The following is an 18,815-nucleotide window of genomic DNA, read 5'->3' as shown; positions in this document are numbered from 1 at the left end:
AAAACTGTAAAAAATTATATTTTTGCTGTTATTTTCTAAGAGAAAGAGTATTGTTATGTTCTCCTAACCTCTGTTGATTACTACTTTAAGTGATGTTGATTTAAAATATTGCAAATTTAAATAAGAGTTTTAAAAATTAAGTAATGACTGCCCTGAAAAAAAATAATTGCCAGCATACATTTTTGTTTGGATTTATTAATCAAGCAATTTTATACTTATCCCTGTCAAATACCATAAGATGTCAAAATTTGGCATAGGGGTTACAAAACTATAAACCCAGCCCAAAACAGAGTGATCTTTGCTTGTTTAATCTTTAATAAATAAGACATTAATATTGGTTTAATGAAAATAGCTACATCTTGCATTATTTAGTAAAATTACCATAACTTCTAACCTTATGGCTTTACGCAGTCTAGTCCAAAGGCAGGAAGGAGGTTTGTTTTGGAAAAGGACTGTTATAATCTTTGTTTCAAAGCTAAACTATAACTAAGTTCCCCCCAAAGTTAGTTCAGCCTACGCCCAGGCATGAACGAGGACAGTTTGGAGGCTAGACGCAAGATGGAGTCAGCTAGCTCAGATCTTTTTTGCTGTCTCAGTTATGGCAGTTTCATAACTTTAAATGATGGCTATCACAGTTTTCATAAATAATCTAGGTAAACAGTTAAAATAAAATAATTAGGTAAATGTAATGGGATAAATATTTGTGGACAAACTCGTCATAATTGAGAATATAAAGTTAAATTAAATAATAAGTATTTCATTATTCCGGTATTTTCCAAGAAAAACATATTGTATGAAACCATTCTTTCTAAAAAAAAAAGTGTCCTTTTAAAAAGGTGAATAATTTTTATCTAATTCAAAATGTATTGAAAAGTTATGTATAAAACAAGGTAAAAGGAATGAGGAAATAAGGGAAATATAAAGAAAATTATAGAAATAAAGTGGTATTTTTTGGTAAGAAAGCTTAAAGAGAAATAATTTTAGGAAAGAAAGAATCTTGTATGATAAATTTTGTCCTAGAATAAAGTGACTGGATAAGAAAGGGATGTTCAAAGCTATTTATGAAAAACCCACAGCCAATATCATACTGAATGAGCAAAAGCTGAAAGCACTCCTCTTGAGAACTGGCACAAGACAAGGATGTCCTCTCTCACCACTCCTATTCAACATAGTATTGGAAGTTCTGGCCAGGGCAATCAGGCAAAAGAAAGAAATAAAGGGTATTCAAATAGGAAGAGAGGAAGTCAGATTGTCTCTGCAGATGCATGATTGTGTATTTAGAAAAACCCATCGTCTCAGCGCCAAAACTCCTTAAGCTGATAAGCAACTTCAGCAAAGTCTCAGGATACAAAATCAATGTGCAAAAATTAGAGGCCTTCCTATACACCAATAATAGACAAACAAAGAGCCAAATCACGAGTGAACTCCCATTCACAATTGCTACAAAGAGAATAAAATACCTAGGAATGCAACTTACAACAGATGTGAAAGACCTCTTCAAGGAGAACTGCAAACCACTGCTCAAAGAAATAAGAGAGGAAACAAACAAATGGAAAAACATTCCATGCTCATGGATAGGAAGAATCAATATTGTGAAAATGGCCCTACTGCCCAAAGTAATTTATAGATTCAATGCTATCCCCATCAAGCTACCATTGACTTTCTTCACAGAATTAGAAAAAACTACTTTAAATTTCATATGGAACCAAAAAAGAGCCCATATAGCCAAGACAATCCTAAGCAAAAAGAACAAAGCTGGAAGCATCATGCTACCTGACTTCAAACTATACTACAAAGCTGCAGTAAACAAAACAGCATGCTACTGGTACCAAAACAGATATATAGACCAAAGGAACAGAACAGAGGCCTCAGATATTACACCACACATCTACAACCATCTGATCTTTGACAAACCTAACAAAAATAAGCAATGGGGAAATAATTCCCTATTTAATAAATGATGTTGGGAAAACTGGCTAGCCATATGCAGAAAACTGAAACTGGACTCCTTCCTTACAACTTATACAAGAATTAACTCAAGATGGATTAAAGATTTAAACATGGCCAGGCGCAGTGGCTCATGCCTGTAATCCCAGCACTTTGGGAGGCCGAGGCAGGTGGATCACGAGGTCAGGAGATCAAGACCATCCTGGCTAACACGGTGAAACACCGTCTCTACTAAAAAATATAAAAAATTAGCCATGTGTGGTGGTGGGCACCTGTAGTCCCAGCTACTCGGGAGGCTGAGGCAGGAGATGGAGCTTGCAGTGAGCGGAGATCATGCCACTGCACTCTAGCCTGGGCAACAAACAAAGACTCCATCTCAAAAAAAAAAAAAAAAAAAAAAAAAAAAGGATTTAAACATAAGACCTAAAACCATAAAAACCCTAGAAGAAATCCTAGGCAATACCATTGAGGACATAGGCATGAGCAAAGACTTCATGATTAAAACACCAAAAGCAATTGCAACAAAAGCCAGTTGACAAATGGGATCTAATTAAACTAAAGAGCTTCTGCACAGAAAAAGAAACTATCATCAGAGTGAACAGGCAACCTACAGAATAGGAGAAAATTTTTGCAATCTATCCATCTGATAAAGGGCTAATATCCAGAATCTACAAGGAATTTAAACAAATTTACAAGAAAAAAACAAACAACCCCATCAAAAAGTGGGCAAAAGATATGAACAGACACTTCTCAAAAGAAGACATTTATGTGGCCAACAAACATATGAAAAAATGCTCATCATCCCTGGTCATTAGAGAAATGCAAATCAAACCACAATGAGATACCATCTCATGCCAGTTAGAATGGCAATCATTAAACAGTCAGGAAACAACAGATGCTGGAGAGGATGTGGAGAAATAGGAATGCTTTTACACTGTTGGTGGGAGTGTAAATTAGTTCAACCATTGTTGAAGAGAGTGTGGCAATTCCTCAAGGATTTGGAACCAGAAATACCATTTGCCCCAGGAATCCCATTACTGGGTATATACCCAAAGGATTATAAATCATTCTACTATAAAGACACATGCACACATATGTTTATTGCAGCACTATTCACAATAGCAAAGACTTGGAACCAACCCAAATGCCTGCCAATGATAGACTGGGTAAAGAAAATGTGGCACATATACACCATGGAATACTATGCAGCCATAAAAAAGAATGAGTTCATGTCCTTTGCAGGGACATGGATGAAGCTGGAAGCCATCATTCTCAGCAAACTAACACAGGAACAGAAAACAAAACACCACATGTTCTCACCCGTAAGTGGGAGTTGAACAATGAGAACACATGGACTTGGGGAGGGAAATGTCACACACCAGGGCCTGTCAAGGGGTGAAGGGCAAGGGGAGGGATAGCATTAGGAAAAATACCTAATATAGATGACAGGTTAATGGGTGCAGCAAACCACCATGGCACATGTACACCTGTGTAATAAACCTGCACATTCTTCACATGTATCCCAGAATGTAAAGTATAATTAAAAAAAAAAAAAAAAAAAAAGAAAAAAAATAAAAAGAAAAGAAAGAAAGAAAGGGATGTTCAGGACAAACCAGAAAGTCCAAGCATGTTACAAATAGTCTGTGTAAGTCACAATAAGAGGATTTATTTTAAAAAACTTTTATATGATCAAGTTGTCTATAATTAAAGGGAAATTATAATGGTCTTTCTAGAGATTGAGTTTGATGTTAAAAAACTACTTATACACTAAAAAATTGGTTAGAATGATGAAATTTTCTTAAGGAGTAGATTCACTCTTAGTAAATTATAAGAGACTTAAGAAGTTTTTTTAACCTAAAGCTCAGTTTTTATTGCATCTTGCTGCTTCTGGTTTTCTCTCCCCTCTAAAAGGGTGGGAAATAGTAATGCCCTCCTTCAACTTCCTTCAGCTCATATACGTTTTTTTCCCCTCAGATTCTGTTTGTTGTGTCCTGATGCTAACAATGTTTTCTTAAAGGTCTAAAGGAAGTATTTTCTTCCAACATAGTATTCTGTGCATTGCAGAAGGTCTTTTCTTTTGCCTTTTGGTAACTGGCTTAACAGATTTTATGTTTTATTGAAATAATTTCTATGCCATTATTATTAAGTTTCGGTTTGCTTAGAAAACACTGAAATTACTAATTTTTTTTTAAAAAAATTATGATTATTACATTCATGTATCTTTATGTATGTGCTTTTAAAGTTCTTGTGACATTGAGTTATAAGGCTTGACTCCTGGGTCTTAAAAGGACCAGTCCTGCTAAATCTTAAACACTGACAGCAATTAAAGGCTCATCTTCAGGACTGGTAGAAGATGCCAATCAAAATAAACTGCATTCTTGAAACACAGAGCCAGAAATTAAAGCTATTCAACTCAAGCCCAGGGACTATATTGGAAGAGGTGGGTGTGTGAGATTGTAAGGGCCAATTTTGAGAGATAAAATAAGTTCGATTTCTCTATAAATTAATCATAATAATTAATGTCAACGGCACACTGATGCAAGATCAGCATATGGACCCCTGTATCAGATTAACAAGGTTTTCTTGAAGCATTAACCTACTCCTTAATAAAGGTTATGGAGGTTATAAAAGGCTTCTGAAAGTTATAGCTATGGTCAAGATAAAAATTTCATAGATTGTTAATACAATTTTGAAAAACAAATTTAATTGGCTTCATGCTGTTTTTTTAAGGGCTTATTATTTGGAAAATTAAGTCTCCTCTCTGAAAGAATGAAGGCTTTCACTTTTTTTTTTTTTTTGAAAATTCTTTAGTTATCACTTTGATCAAATGAATGACTTATTTTACAATGATCTTTCAACAAGTGTTTTAAACCTTTGATATTTGACAAACTTTCCAAAATCAAACTATAAATTATGTGTTTTTCTGACCTAATGAATCCTTTAAGATACGAGGTTCCCTAAAGTCCAAAAAAGAAAAAAAATAACATAATGTGGCTTATTTGCTATAAAGATTTTACAGGAACCATTGTCAAATATGAAATAGTATTTGGTTTTGTTTGGGCTGTATTTGTATAAATATGTTACTGGTATGTGTTCTAACATTATGGGAAACTCCTATAATTCTGATATGACTTGGTGTACATTATCAGTAATAATTATAATTGTTATGGTAAATTATTGTGTGCCATGGAGGTAACAAATTTCCTCGTCAAGTGTGTCTTTGACGATAGTTGCCCTAAAGCTTTTTGTCATCCTTGGACAATTGTTGTTTTGCTTTGGTCCTCTTTAGAAAAGGTGGTTTTATAATCAGCTATAAAACTCTAACGGGTGCTCTTGAATGCAGGCTTCTGATAACTTTGGAAACTGTGACATCAGAATAGAGGAAAAACTTTCAGGATTCATGGAGTGCTGAAATATTCATGAATATCAAGCAGAACAGGAAGTAACTTCATGGATGGAACTAACAGAATGCTGAAGTAATCTTTTTGACCTTTTTTCTTAAAATGTTGATGATCTTTTGTTTTGTTTTTCAGAGTCAAGGAAATTTTTCTTTTGAGCTATTGACAGCTTTCAACAATTAAGTATACTCCTGTGAACACAATTTGGAGCATATTTGTTTCTCTCTATCTGATTTCTCTAGAATTTGGAAACAATTTGTGGGTATTCTTAACTTATGGCAATATAATTATTTACATAAGTACAATAAGAATCTGTTTTCATTTGTAACAGAACACAGCTGGGCAAACTGGTTATTTTACCAAGGCTTTGACTGGAATGCTGTCTTTACTTTAAGGAATCAAACTTGACCTACAGAGCCAATAAAAGCCCCTTGGGAAAACTAGCTTCATACCTTGTCTACCCAGTCCCTGTACAGGGTTCCTGATCTGTGGTAATTAAAGAATGTCACTCTGACAGGCCCAGGAGTCCAAAGTTTATCCTGGAATCTCAAGAGGAGAGGAATTCACCCAACTCATAGGTATTTTGATAGTACAAATCCATGGCTGGGCTCAGATTTACAAAAGTCTTACCTGAGATTCCTTCTATAGAAAAAGTTACATCAAAGCCAATTTAAAAGTCCATGAAAAATGTTTATTCTTGGTGCACTGTATACAAATAAACAGGTCAAGTATAATACAGCAAATCAGTCTTATCATGATTTGTCTAGTAAAAATGGGAAACTGGGGAGAGAAAAAATGTATTTCAAAAAACTGTAGTACACTTGTTGGTAGATTCTAATCTTGCCTAATGTTTTTCAATTTTTATTATTTTTTACAGTTTGGACTGAATTCTAATTTTTCTTGGCTGTAAGTCTTCAAAATAATGTTTTCAATTTTTTTTCTTCTTTTCCACCTCCACTTTTCCTAATTTGGAGTCACTGAAAACTAAGCTGTGCTTTTGTAAAGCCCTGCAAACTGAAGCTAGACAACTTAATCTTCAGAAGAAAAGAATGGCAACCTATTTACATACGTAAGCCACTTTCATATCTGCCTACTGATACATAGACTTCAGAGGAATGTGGCCTATATCAATTTTACAGATTGTTCTTTTGTTTGTTGTTGTTGTTCTCCTTTCCTTCCCCTATTTTCTCTTCATAGGACATGAAACTTCACAACCTGCTAAAAATGAACTTTCCTAATAACTCAGAACCTACCTGTCTAGGAATAAACCATCCTAGCCTTGAGCAATCAGATGACCAGAGACTTATTTTCTTCTAAAATGCTTTCTCTAAAATATTTTAAAAAAGAAAAGAGGGGAAATGTGAAAGGAAAATAAAAAATCTTGGGGCCTCCAAATCACTAAGCTGGGAAAGTCAAGCTTGGAACTTCTTAGGGCAAATCTGCCTTTCTATTCAAAGTCGTCCCTCTGCTCACTGAGTTAAATGCACATCTGATTGCCTCCTTTGGAAAGGCTAATCAGAAACTCAAAAGAATGCAACCGTTTGTCTCTCACCTACCTGTGACCTGGAAGCCCCCTCCCTGCTTCAAGTTGTCCTGCCTTTCTAGGCAGAACCAGTCTACATCTTACATATATTGATTGATGACTCATGTCTCCCTAAAATATATAAAACCAAGCTGTGCTCTGACCACATTGGGTACATATGATCAGGACCTCCTGATGCTCTGTCATGGGTGGGTGTCCTCAACCTTGGCAAAATAAACTTTCTCAATTAACTGAGACCTGGGTCAGATTTTTGGGGTTTACAGCAACAATTTCAAAAACTCACCACTGACCTAAAATCTTGACCGCACACTATTCCTCACACTCAGCCATGAAAATAGACACCATCCTATGAGCTCCCTTGGCCATGTCCTGCCACACGTCCAACATATGTCCCCATCCACCATCTGTTGTCTTATTGCTGCATCCTACCCAGGCCCTGATCTCTGGACCCATTGTTGTATAATTATGAATTTGGGGCTGGGCATGGTGGATGTGGCTCACTCCTGTAATGTCAGCATTTTGGGAGGCTGTATTAGTCAGGATTCTCAACAGGGATAGAACCAATAGGATATATTGGTTGTATATATATATGTCCTATTGGTTCTATCCAATATATATATATCCTATTGGTTCTATCCCTCTTGAGAATCCTGACTAATAAATATATATACATATATATACACACATAGATATACACATATATATACTAATACATATCTATACATATATATACACACACACACATATATATATGAGTTTATTATTGACTCACATGATCACAAGGTAAAGTCCCACAATAGGCCGTCTGCAAGCTGAGGAGCAAGGAAGCCAGTCTGAGTCCCAAAACTTCAAAAGTAGGGAAGGCAACAGTGCAGTCTTCAATCTGTGGTTGAAGGTCCAAGAGTCCAAAAGCTGAAGAACTTGGAATCTGATGTTTGAGGGCAGGAAGTATCCAGCATGAGAGAAAGATGTAGGCTGGAAGACTAAGCCAGTCTAGTGTTTCCATGTTCTTCTGCCTCCTTTTATTCTGGCCTCACTGGCAGCTGATTAGATTGTGCTCACCTGGATTGAGGGTGGGTCTTTCCCAGTCCACTGACTCAAATATTAATCTCCTTTGGCGACACCCTCACAGACACACCCCAAAACAATACTTTGTATCCTTCAATCCACTCAAGTTGACACTCAATATTAACCATCACAGAGGCCAAGGTAGAATGATTGCTTGAACCCAGAAGTTTGAGACCAACCTTGGCAACACAGGGCGATCCCATCCCTACCAAAAAAAAAAAAAAAGTGTAAAAATCAGGATAATTCCATTATCTGTGGTCCCAGATACTTGGAAGGTTGAGGTGGAAGGGTCACATGAGCCTGGGAAGTTGAAAGCTGCATTGAGCTGTGATCTGTTGCTGCACTCCAGCCTGGGCAACACAGCAAGACCCTGTCTCAAAAAAAAAAAAAAAAAAAGAAAATAATTTGTCTGATCTATGTTCCAGGTTCCTGATATGGAGCTTCTAAAACTGTTGGAATTTTCTGAGTAATCGAAGTGCCTTTTTTATGTTAATGAGCTAACTCACGGCAGGGCCCGCAGATAGCTTCAGCATGGTATCTGGTCCCTGAAAAGACCAAGCAGGTAATTAGAGTTGGGGCTTTGAGCCACATGATATTAGCCAACCCTCCAGACCTCTAGGGAGGAGAGGGACCCTGGAGATTGAGTTCAAGTACATGGCCAATGATTTAATTAATCATACCCATGTAATGAATCCCACCCAAAATCTCTGGACATTGGAGCTCAGAGGAACTTCCTGGGTGGCGAGCCCTTGATGTGCTGGGAGGTGGTGCATCCTGATTCCTTGAAGGGAGGACACAGAAGCTCTGTGTTTTTTACTAGTCCTCTCTCTATGTGCCTCCTCATTTGGCCTGGTCCTTCTGATCTATATCCTATATAATAAAATTGTAATAATAATGATAGCATTTTCCTGAGTTGTTATACCCAGTTATTGAATCTGAGAGAACTGTGGGAATTTTTGAGCTTATGGCAGTCATTCAAAAAATGTGAGTGGCTTGGGGACCCCTGAAGTGTGCCTGGCATCTGAAGTAGGAGCAGTCTTATTGGGGACCATGCTCTTTAACTTGTAGAGTCTACACTAACTCTGGGTGGTTAGTCCTGGAATTGAATTGCAATACATCTGGCTGGGGTTTAAACAGAAAGCCCGTGTTCTCAGGGACCTTGCTTTTTTGTGCTCTGTCTCTGTCTCTCTCTCTGTCCCTGTCTCTATCTCTGTCTGTCTCTTCTTTAACTTTGTACTCTACTTGTTTCTCCTCACCAGACCCACTCAAGTCTTGCTTATCTACAGCAAAACAAAATGGTGAAGGCAGTACCTCCTTCACTAGTGTTCTCCTCACCTTCTGCTTTATTTCTCTTGAAAGAGTGCCTTCACTTCCTTCTCCTCCCACTCATCAGCTTCTTCCTACTGCTTAACCAAAACTTTCATAAAAGTTATTCTTATTCCCATAGTCAATGAATAATCCTCAGCTTAAAAAAAATCCATGACTTTCTCTGCAGCATTTCATACTATTTGACAATTTTCTGTCCTTCTTGAACTACAACCCCCTTCCACCTCAGTTTCTGTAATATTGCACTGGGATTCCTTTGTCTATTCCTCTCTCAGTCTCCTGTACAATCTTCTTTTGTCTGCCCCTTCCAAACTGCATGTATTGTCCATCTCCACCCTCCTCCTCGATTCCTAGTCCATGAATGTCTTACCATCCACCCAGATACCTGGGCGTGTCACCTTGAGTCTGTCTTCTCACTCACCACTCTAACCCCACATCTGATCACTCATCATATTTGATTCCTTCTGCCTCCCACATGCCTTGTGTCTCTGTGCATTTATATCGTCTGCCTCTGTGATTGTCACAGTCCACACAAAAACAGCTTAGCTCCTCAACAGTCTCTCTGCTTCAAGTTGTGTGACCCTCCCACGTGTTCTTCATCTCACAGCCAGGGTGATATTTCCAAAACAGATGCAATCATGTAGATAGAGCCCAAGCCCTGGCCCATGGCAGGTGCCAGTGACCTTTTACTGCATGCATGAATGAATGTTATGTCCCTGCTTAAAACCCCCAATAGTCTCCCATGGCTCTTTGCATCCAAGCTCTTTGACACAATTTCAGGTTCTCCTGACTTGGCTGTTGCATGTTGCTTTCACTGGCCTTGAATATGTCATGCTTATCCTTCCTCTACCTGGAACACCCTCCCTCCCTTCAGCTGGGTAAGTGGAACTTATCTCTTAGATGTCAGCTTTCATAGGCTTTTTCCTGCCCCACCTGCTATATGGTTATAGGTCACTTCCTGCTCCACCTATTGTATATTGATTACATTTTATCGCAGTTGTTTGTAGTACGGATTTACACACCCACCATCAGTATCTCAGTTGCCACATCAGTGCACACTTCTAGTAACACTTGGTGAGGTCAGACTTGTAAAGTATTGACACTCTATTTGGTATAAAATGGTATCTTATTGTGGCTTAATTTTCACTTCTATAACTTTTAATGAGGTTGAGCATTTAAAAAATGTTTCCTAGCCATTTGTATTTACTCTGAAAAAATCTAGGTTAGAAAACTGAGAGAAAGTATTTATTCTTTTATGAAATATACATATTTTTTCCTGCTGGGTTTTTTTCTTATTTATTTGTATGAGTTTTTGTTTTTGTTTTTGTTTTTTTGACAGTCTTACTCTGTCACTGAGGCTTACAGTGACATGATCTCAGCTCACTGCAACTTCTGTTTTCTGGGCTCAAGTGATTCTCCTGCGTCAGCTTTCTGAGTAGCTGGGATTACAGGCACCTGCCACCATGCTTGGCTAATTTTTGTATTTTTAGAAGAGATGGGGTTTTGTCATGTTGGCCAGGCTGGTCTCGAACTCCTGACCTCATGTGATCTGCTCGCCTCCCAAAGTGCTGGGATTCCAGCGTGAGCTGCTGCACCTGGCCGGGAGTTCTTTATATATTCTGAAAACTAATCCTTTGTGAGACATAAGTGTTGTAAATATTGTATCCCAGTTTGTGGCATGTATTTTTAATTTTTAATGGTGTCTCTCAATGAAAAATCTTAACGTTTAAATGAGGTCAAATTGATCAGGTTTTTATTTATGATTTATTCCTTTGGTGTCATGTGTAAGGAATGTTGTTCCTTCCTGTCCCAAAGCTGCAAAGATTTCTTGTGTATTTTGTCCTAAAAGTTTTAAAGTTTTGCTTTTCCTATCTGTGCACATTTCACATTTGCTACATCTCACTGACTGCTTCCTCTGCTGCAGAGCAAGCTCCATGAGAGTAGGAGGCATGGGTCCCCAGAGCCCCATGTCGTGACTGGGACCTGGCAGGGGACCAGTGAGTAGCTCCTGACTGACTCAATGAATGAGTGATTGGATGATTGAACAAAGTGGTATTGGAGTTCAGAGGGAGCAAGAGATGCCTAAGAAGAGTTGAAGAAGGAGATGGTATAGGGTAGTGGTTCTCAAGTCTGGGTCCACAGTGGACTCACCTGGGGACTCTTAAAATGTACTGTGGAGGATCCCAATCCAAGAGATTCTGCATGACTGGTCTAAGACGTGGTCTGGGCACCAGGCGATCCCAGTGTGCAGCCAGGGCTGAGGCCACTGGATTTGGTGGTAAATGAGGTAGCGATCAAGGGTACAGACATTGGTGCCAACAGGCTTGGGCTTGAATTTCAGCTTTGTCACTGACTTGCTGTGTCCTCCTGCACTTGTTGAGCCTGTTTTCTCACCTGAGAGTAGGGTGTGATAACACCTACGTGCTGTGGTTGTTGTGAGAGTTAGAGGAGATAAGCATGTTCCTGGAATGAAGTGTATTCTTAATCCATCATAGGCTTTTTGTTTGTTTGTTTGTTTGTTTGTTTTTTCGTTTTCAAGAATGAGTTTGAGCCAGACTTTGACAGCTGGGTGGGAAGTGAACATGTGGTGATTGGGAGAGAAGGGCAGTTTATGTGAAGGGAATGTAATAATTAAAGAGAGTGGGCATGGGAAGACATGCTAGGGAGAGTGAGCAGGCCGGTTAGCCCTGGTAGAGGGTGCAAGAGAGCAATGGGGAATCTGCCAGGGAGACAGGTGGGCGACCAGGGTGCCAAGGGTGTGGCTTTTCCCGGGTTCCCATGGACACAGCCATCCTCCCAGATGCCCAGCCCAGCTGTGAGTGAGCAAGAGTTCTGGATTATCTCTCTCACTCTGTCTTTTTCTCTCATTCCAGAAACAAAGCAGTGACTGGTACTTAAGAGGAGGCTCAGGTCAAGTTGGGAGTGAAGTTCAGGGGAGCAGAAGCAAGAATGGAGGCCCCACCCATGCTGGAAGATGATGAGGGTTTTGGTTCAGGGAGGAGGAATACTGGGGGATCTAAAGGGGCCTGGGAGTGGGGCAGGACCCTGCCTTAGGACAGGTAGAAATATTTTCTATAAAAAATGGGGTGGAGGGGCTGGGCATGGTGGCTCACACCTGTAATCCTAGCACTTTGGGGGGCTGAGACGCGTGGATCACAAGGTCAGGAGATCGAGAACATCCTGGCTAACATGGTGAAACCCCGTCTCTACTAAAAATACAAAAAAAAAAAAAAAATTTAGCCCAGCGTGGTGGCGGGCACCTGTAGTCCAGCTACTAGGGAGGCTGAGGCAGGAGAATGGCGTGAATCTGGGAGGCGGAGCTTGCAGTGAGCCGAGATGGCACCACTGCACTCCAGCCTGGGTGATAGAGCGAGACTCTGTCTCAAAACAAACAAAAAAAAGTGGGGTGGAGGTTGATGGTAGGACCAGGCATCTTTAATTGACTCCCCGGAGTGCCAAGTCCTTGAAATGGTCTTTAAAAGCCAAGGAGTGGGGTTTGAATCTGGTGTTCAAGCTCATAGGTTATTAACATAATGACACTTTGAAAGTATTTAGGAGAGCTCAAGTGAGTGGCCCGGAAGTTCCGTGTTGGTGTGGGCAGCGGCTTAGGATGTACCGCTCCAGACTCATATCTTTGACTGCACACCTGACACTTAATCTGGCTGTCCTGTAAGCACCTTCAACTTAACATGTCCTACACAGAACTCTTGATATTCCCGTTCCTCCCCCAGTCCCTCAGTTCTTAACAAATGTTCTTCCAGTTACCCAAATGCTTAAATAAAAAAAATCTACGTCCTTTTCTTGGATTTCTGCCTGTTCCCTCACCTTCCCACCTATCCATGAGTGTTCTGTGGGCCCTGCCTCTGAAATAAATCCTGCCTTTGTCTCCCAGTTCACTCCAGCTGCCCATCCTGGGCTGTACCCTCTTCCTTCTAAGCCCTCTCCCTTTCCTTCCTGGTGCTGCCTGTCATGTCAAACATATGCATTAGTGCCACCAGGACATTTGAAATGCAACCAAAACAATTGGGCGCAGTTATGCCTATCAGGTTTTCTTCCTTAAACATTTTATATTTATGTTTGAAAGCATGCCACGTTTCTTCACTTGCCTACTGACAGATTTATTAGTTGGCAACATCCGCTGATAGCATCAGTACTAAGTTAATTGTTTTTGCACACCTAGCTTTAATTATTCTCATTATCATTTTTTGGAGTTATTCTTTGTAAAGGGTAACTGAGTTTTCCAAAACAAACAGAAATTTGGGGTGTGCCCATGGAGCGTGACTCATGAAATCAGATTCTTAGAAGGACCTCAGCAAGTCTCTGGGTTGCTGTTAATGAGCCTGGCTGGCTGCCAGGGGTGTGTCTGCCCTTGGTGGGAACACCACTGTTCAAATGCTTGCCTGCGGCATTACCTGCGTAGGTAGTGCTTGTTTCTACTGAACTGTCAGGGATCCAATTCTTTGTGGTCTAAGTAACAATACTCAGATTCACAAGGAATTGATTAATAAGCCAGAATGCCAGTGTATTACATTTTTGATGAAGACCATATTTACAGTAATTGTATCTGCTCAAGCTCAAATTAGGATTAGAGTTCTGACAAATACATACGTGAGAACTATGAGGTTAAATACTTGAAATTTGGACTTTTCTGGAAAATCTGAATGTGATTGCCATTCACATACCTTTCTGGGGATGGTGATTCTTATACTCTTATTTTAAAAGACATAGAAAACTAACTTAAGAATCAGATTGCTTGGCTGGGCGCAGTGGCTCATGCCTGTAATGCCAGCACTTTGGGAGGCCAAGGTGAGCAGATTGCTTGATCTCAGAAGTTTGAGATCAGCCTGGGCAACACGGTGAAATCCCATCTCTACCAAAAATACAAAAAAAAAAAGAAAAAAAGGAATAAATTAGCTAGGTGTGGTGGTGCGTGCTTGTAGTCCCAGCTACTTGGGAGGATGAGGTGGAAGAATTGCTTGTGCCTAGGAGGTAGAGGTTTCAGTGAGCTGGGGTTGCAACACTCTACTCCAGCCTGGGCGATAGAGTGAGACTCCGTCTTAAAAAAAAAAAAATCAGATTGCTTTATTGCTGGTTTTCTGTCTAAAACTGAGATTGGGTCCCATCATCCCCTGGCCGCCATTGGTTAATGGTTCCTCCCTTGTCTATTGCATAAAATACAGATGACTGCTTTTGGCAGCATGGTTGAGTGTAGACAGTGTAGGGTCTTCCTGACTCAAAACGAATAAGGCTTCGGTAAAACACATTTTGAAATACGTTTCTGGATGAATAGCAAGAAAAGGAGATCTCCTAAATTCCTTTTTCTGTGCCCCTCTCCCTACCCACTCCAAGTGGGCTTCAGCAGGAGAGGTGGTGAGCAGCAGGTAAACACACATCAAAGCCAGTCTTCCTCTCTGAGGGAAAACACTTATATCAGCATTACAATCAATGGGCCTCTTTAATTATGTGCCAGTGATAAGAGGGGGTGCTGAACCCAGGGGCCTGCCTCAATCTGGGGCCTTTGAAGCATACTAAAGTGGTTTCAGGTTGTTGGCATTTCCTTGCCTTTCCACCCGAAGCAGACACAAATCCTCTCTGGAGGCAAGTTCTCCCATTTAGCCATAGAGTACAACTCCCACAGACTAAGATCAACCATGTGCAAGCTCACAATCAAAGGTCACCAAACACACAGAGCAACAATCAAATTCATGAGTGACATGAATGAGAGTAAACAGAAACAATAACCACCAGTTGGGGCGCTCTAAGGCTGCAGCTGTTAGAATTACTGAATATGGAATAAAACTGCCACAATAGCAAACATGCATCTAGTACTTACTGTGTGCTAGGTTCTAAGAATTTTGCACATTGTGCCAGATACCGACTCAGCTCCACACTTACCCTCCTATTGTGCCCTCTTTATTTGCACCAGATTAAAAGGTGGAAAGGAAGAGGCAGCTATTCTGTTCTTGGCAGTGCCTCTGGCAGCACATGCAAAATGGGCAGTAGCAGTGGCAGTCACAGTTAAGTGGCCTTCTCACAGTGTGGAGTTAAAGGCATGGGACTGAGACGAGCAGGGTTCCTAAAGGGACAGTGGCCAGTAGATGACCAGGGGCTACTGGAGTGGCTGCATGGCTCTGTGGAAGCTCAGAGGAGCCTTGGCTCCTGCAGGTGCAGTAGCAGCTTTCTGTAGTTCTTGATCTCTGGGTCACACGATCTTCCCCTTTTTTGCTCCTCCACTTCTAATTTTGTAACTGACTTCCCTGTGTATGCTTCACTCTCTGATAGAAAGAGCCAGACTGGGTTCTGTTTCCTGAGAAGACATTGTCTGGTAAGAACACAGGAACTCATTTAATCTTATATCTCTATGAAAGAGGTACAATAATTATTCCTATTTTACAGATGAGGAAACAGAGGAGCAGAGAAATAAAGTCAATTGCCTAAAGTTGCACATTTAGTCAAGGGAGGGGTTGATATAACATATAATCATGTAGAAAACATCTAAGGAAATGAAAGGCATAATTTAAAAATAAAACTAGGCAGGTTTAAAAAAATGAAGTAATCTATAAATAAAAAATATAATTGTTGAAGTACATATCTTAGTGAATGGGTTAAATAGCTGAGAAATGATTAATGAACCAGAAGGTAGTTCTGAATAAATTAATCAGAATTCAGCATAGATAGAAAAAGTAAATGGGAATTTACAAAAGTACACAGGAATTATAAAAGAGAGGTTAAACGATAGGGAGGGTAGAATGAGAATTAACATTGGTCTAACTGGAATTTTGAAAGAAGAGAATAGAGAGAATGAACAAAGCAATATTTAAAGGGATGGCTGAGAAGTTTTCAGAACCAGCGCTAACTATGACTTTACCAATAGAGAAAACAGTGTACACTGGGGAGGATAAATAAATATACTACGAACAAATTGTAATAATAATACTAAACAAAGACAGAGAAGATCTTAAAATCAGCAAAAAAAAATAAAATAAATAAATTAAAAAAAAAAAAAGTCAGACTTCTTAGAAATAAATGACAACGGCAGACTACTCAACAACAACAGTGGAAACCCAATTCAGTGAAACGGTATTTTCAAAATGAGTATTTAATCTATCTTTGAAGAATAAGGGTGAAAAGGGTGAAAATTTCTGCCTTATACAAAATATCAACATTAACAAAAAGGAACAAAGGTAATATAAAAATGTTTTCAAATAAACAAAACTGAGAGAGTTTACCACCAACAAGCATTCATTAAATGGACTTTTAAATGCAATTTTTAGGAAGAAGGAAAAGAATCCCTAAGGAAGGTCTGAGATGCAAAAAGGAATTATGAACAAAGAAATTGTTAAAATTATAGGTGAATTAAAAAAAACAACTGCCTGCATAAATGATAATAATGACAATGATGCTATTAATAATGAGTTGATGAGGATAAAGAAAAGGACAGAATTAAAATGCTAGAAAACTAAAACGTGGAAAGGATTCAGGAATTACTTGAAGGTTAATGTTCTAGGGTCCTTCTATCCTTCTAGAGGGGAGTCAATATATTAATTTTTGACTGTTACTTACCCAGTGAAAAAATTTAAGGATAACCATAAAAAAATAGAAATAGAAAATATAACTTCTGAAACAGTCAAGGGAAAAATATGGAATAAGAAAACGGCCAAAAAACATCTCAATCAAAAAACAAAACAAAACAAAACAAAAAACAAAAAACAAAAAAAAAGAAAGAAAGGAAAGAAAAGGTTTAGAAGAAGAAAATCAAAGCATAGAAAACGCAGGACAAATAGAAGTGGGAAAGAAAAAGGTAGAAGAAACAGGTCCAGAAATATCATTGATACACTAAATCACCATTAAAAGATGAAAACTAATGAACAACATCAAAAAATTCTAGTGACTATAGTAGTGCTGATCAGAATAGGCTCTAAGACAAGAAGCATTATTGTGAGTCAACTTGTGATGATGAAAGGTTTAATTCACCAGAAAGACACAATTATAAACTTGTATATACCTAATCAAATAGTTTTATTTTATTTACATTAATTAATTAATTAATTAATTAATTTATTTATTTATTTTGAGACAGGATCTTGTTCTGTTGCTCTGGCCGGAGTGCAGTGGCTTGATCTCGGCTCACTGCAGCCTCTACCTCTTGAGGCTCAAGCTATCTTCCTGCCTCAGCCTTCTGAGTAGCTGGGACCACAGGCATACACCACCAAGCCCTGCTAATTTTTGTACTTTTTGTAGAGATGGGGTTTCACCATGTTACCAGGCTGGTCTCAAAATCCTGGGCTCAAGTGATCCTCCCACCTCAGCTTCCCAAATTGTTGGGATTATAGGCATGAGCCATGGTGCCTGGCCTCAAATAACTATTTAAATGAAACAGAACTAGTATGGTACTAATGAAAAATGTATAAATCCATAATCGCAGAGGGATTTCAACTTACTTCTTTCGATTATGTAAAGGTCAAACAGACAAAACACAATGAAAAAACTTAATGCAATGAAGAAGTTTGATTTAATGAACATATATTGGATATGTGCCCAAGAATTAGAGAATATATACTAATTTTAAGTTTATGTGGAACATTTACACAAATTTAGCGGAGGCCTAAATTATAAAAAGTTGCTATCATGCAGAATGACACACAAACTGCTGAGTCTGGAATTCAAAGCCCTCCACACTCTCCTCTACCTTTGCATCTTTATCCTTCACCACACTGCAGTGCATACTCTGGGCTACTACTCACCGTTCTTGATTCAAATTCCATGTTCTGTCAGCTCAAATCATTCTCTCTGCCTGGAATAACTACTTCATACATCTTCTGCTATTGAATTCCTGTCTTAGCACCCCATCTACTCCAAGACAATGTCCAGCTGGAGTTACTCCCATTTTCTTTGATTACGCTTTTTGTTTTTCCTACTTCCATTATATTATTGATCACATCTGTGCCACAGTTTTTGACTTCGTGTCTGCCTTTCCTCTTTTCTAGACCCTGAGAGCTCCTGAAGGGTTGGGTCATTTCTTTTTTATTTGCTCATTCCTCATGGCACAGTGAGTGCCTAATAAATGACTATTGACTGAAAGTAAACTGTATTTAAATGGACATATTCCACTTCTGGGCCATTCATTCTTTCTTTCTAGTGGAACCAGGAGATCATGAACCATAACAAAAGTAGGGTTGTGCAATGTGAAGGACCATGGAACCTTCCCCTGGGGGCCGAAAAACAGCAGGGAAAGGTGCAAAGACAAAATCTTCCATTTTTAAACAATGTAAGAATGTGGTCCCCCTCATGCTCAGGTGGGACTTTATCATGACGTTATTTCTGGGGACTTATAGCTGCATCATTTACCCAAATACAGATTTACCTTCAGTGTAGGGAACTGAGGACAGGAATTTTGTTGATGTAGACGCTTGATAATGAGGCTAACACTTGGAGAATTTTTCTCACGCATTGAAGAATCTCGTTTTACATTTCTTCATTAATACTTTAGTTGGTGGTTTAGCTTTAGTTATGGGCTTATTGGATATTTGGAG

At 39.1% G+C, this 18,815-nt stretch overlaps 1 long non-coding RNA gene across 1 annotated transcript in view; it reads left to right on the top strand.

The window, feature by feature from the left end:
- The first annotated feature begins 3,515 nt into the window (after positions 1-3,515).
- LOC110741121 overlaps positions 3,516-18,815 on the top strand; it is a 28,969-nt gene continuing 13,669 nt past the window's right edge. Inside the window, exons 1-3 of the long non-coding RNA XR_004178337.1 lie at positions 3,516-5,423; positions 6,223-6,414; positions 8,382-8,518. This is a non-coding gene — a long non-coding RNA (uncharacterized LOC110741121). The remainder of the gene's footprint in view (positions 5,424-6,222; positions 6,415-8,381; positions 8,519-18,815) is intronic.

This window comes from Papio anubis, chromosome 14, assembly GCF_008728515.1.
Source record: "Papio anubis isolate 15944 chromosome 14, Panubis1.0, whole genome shotgun sequence".
Classification (NCBI taxonomy): Eukaryota; Metazoa; Chordata; class Mammalia; order Primates; family Cercopithecidae; genus Papio; species Papio anubis.
This window is presented reverse-complemented; position numbering and strand designations above follow the sequence as displayed.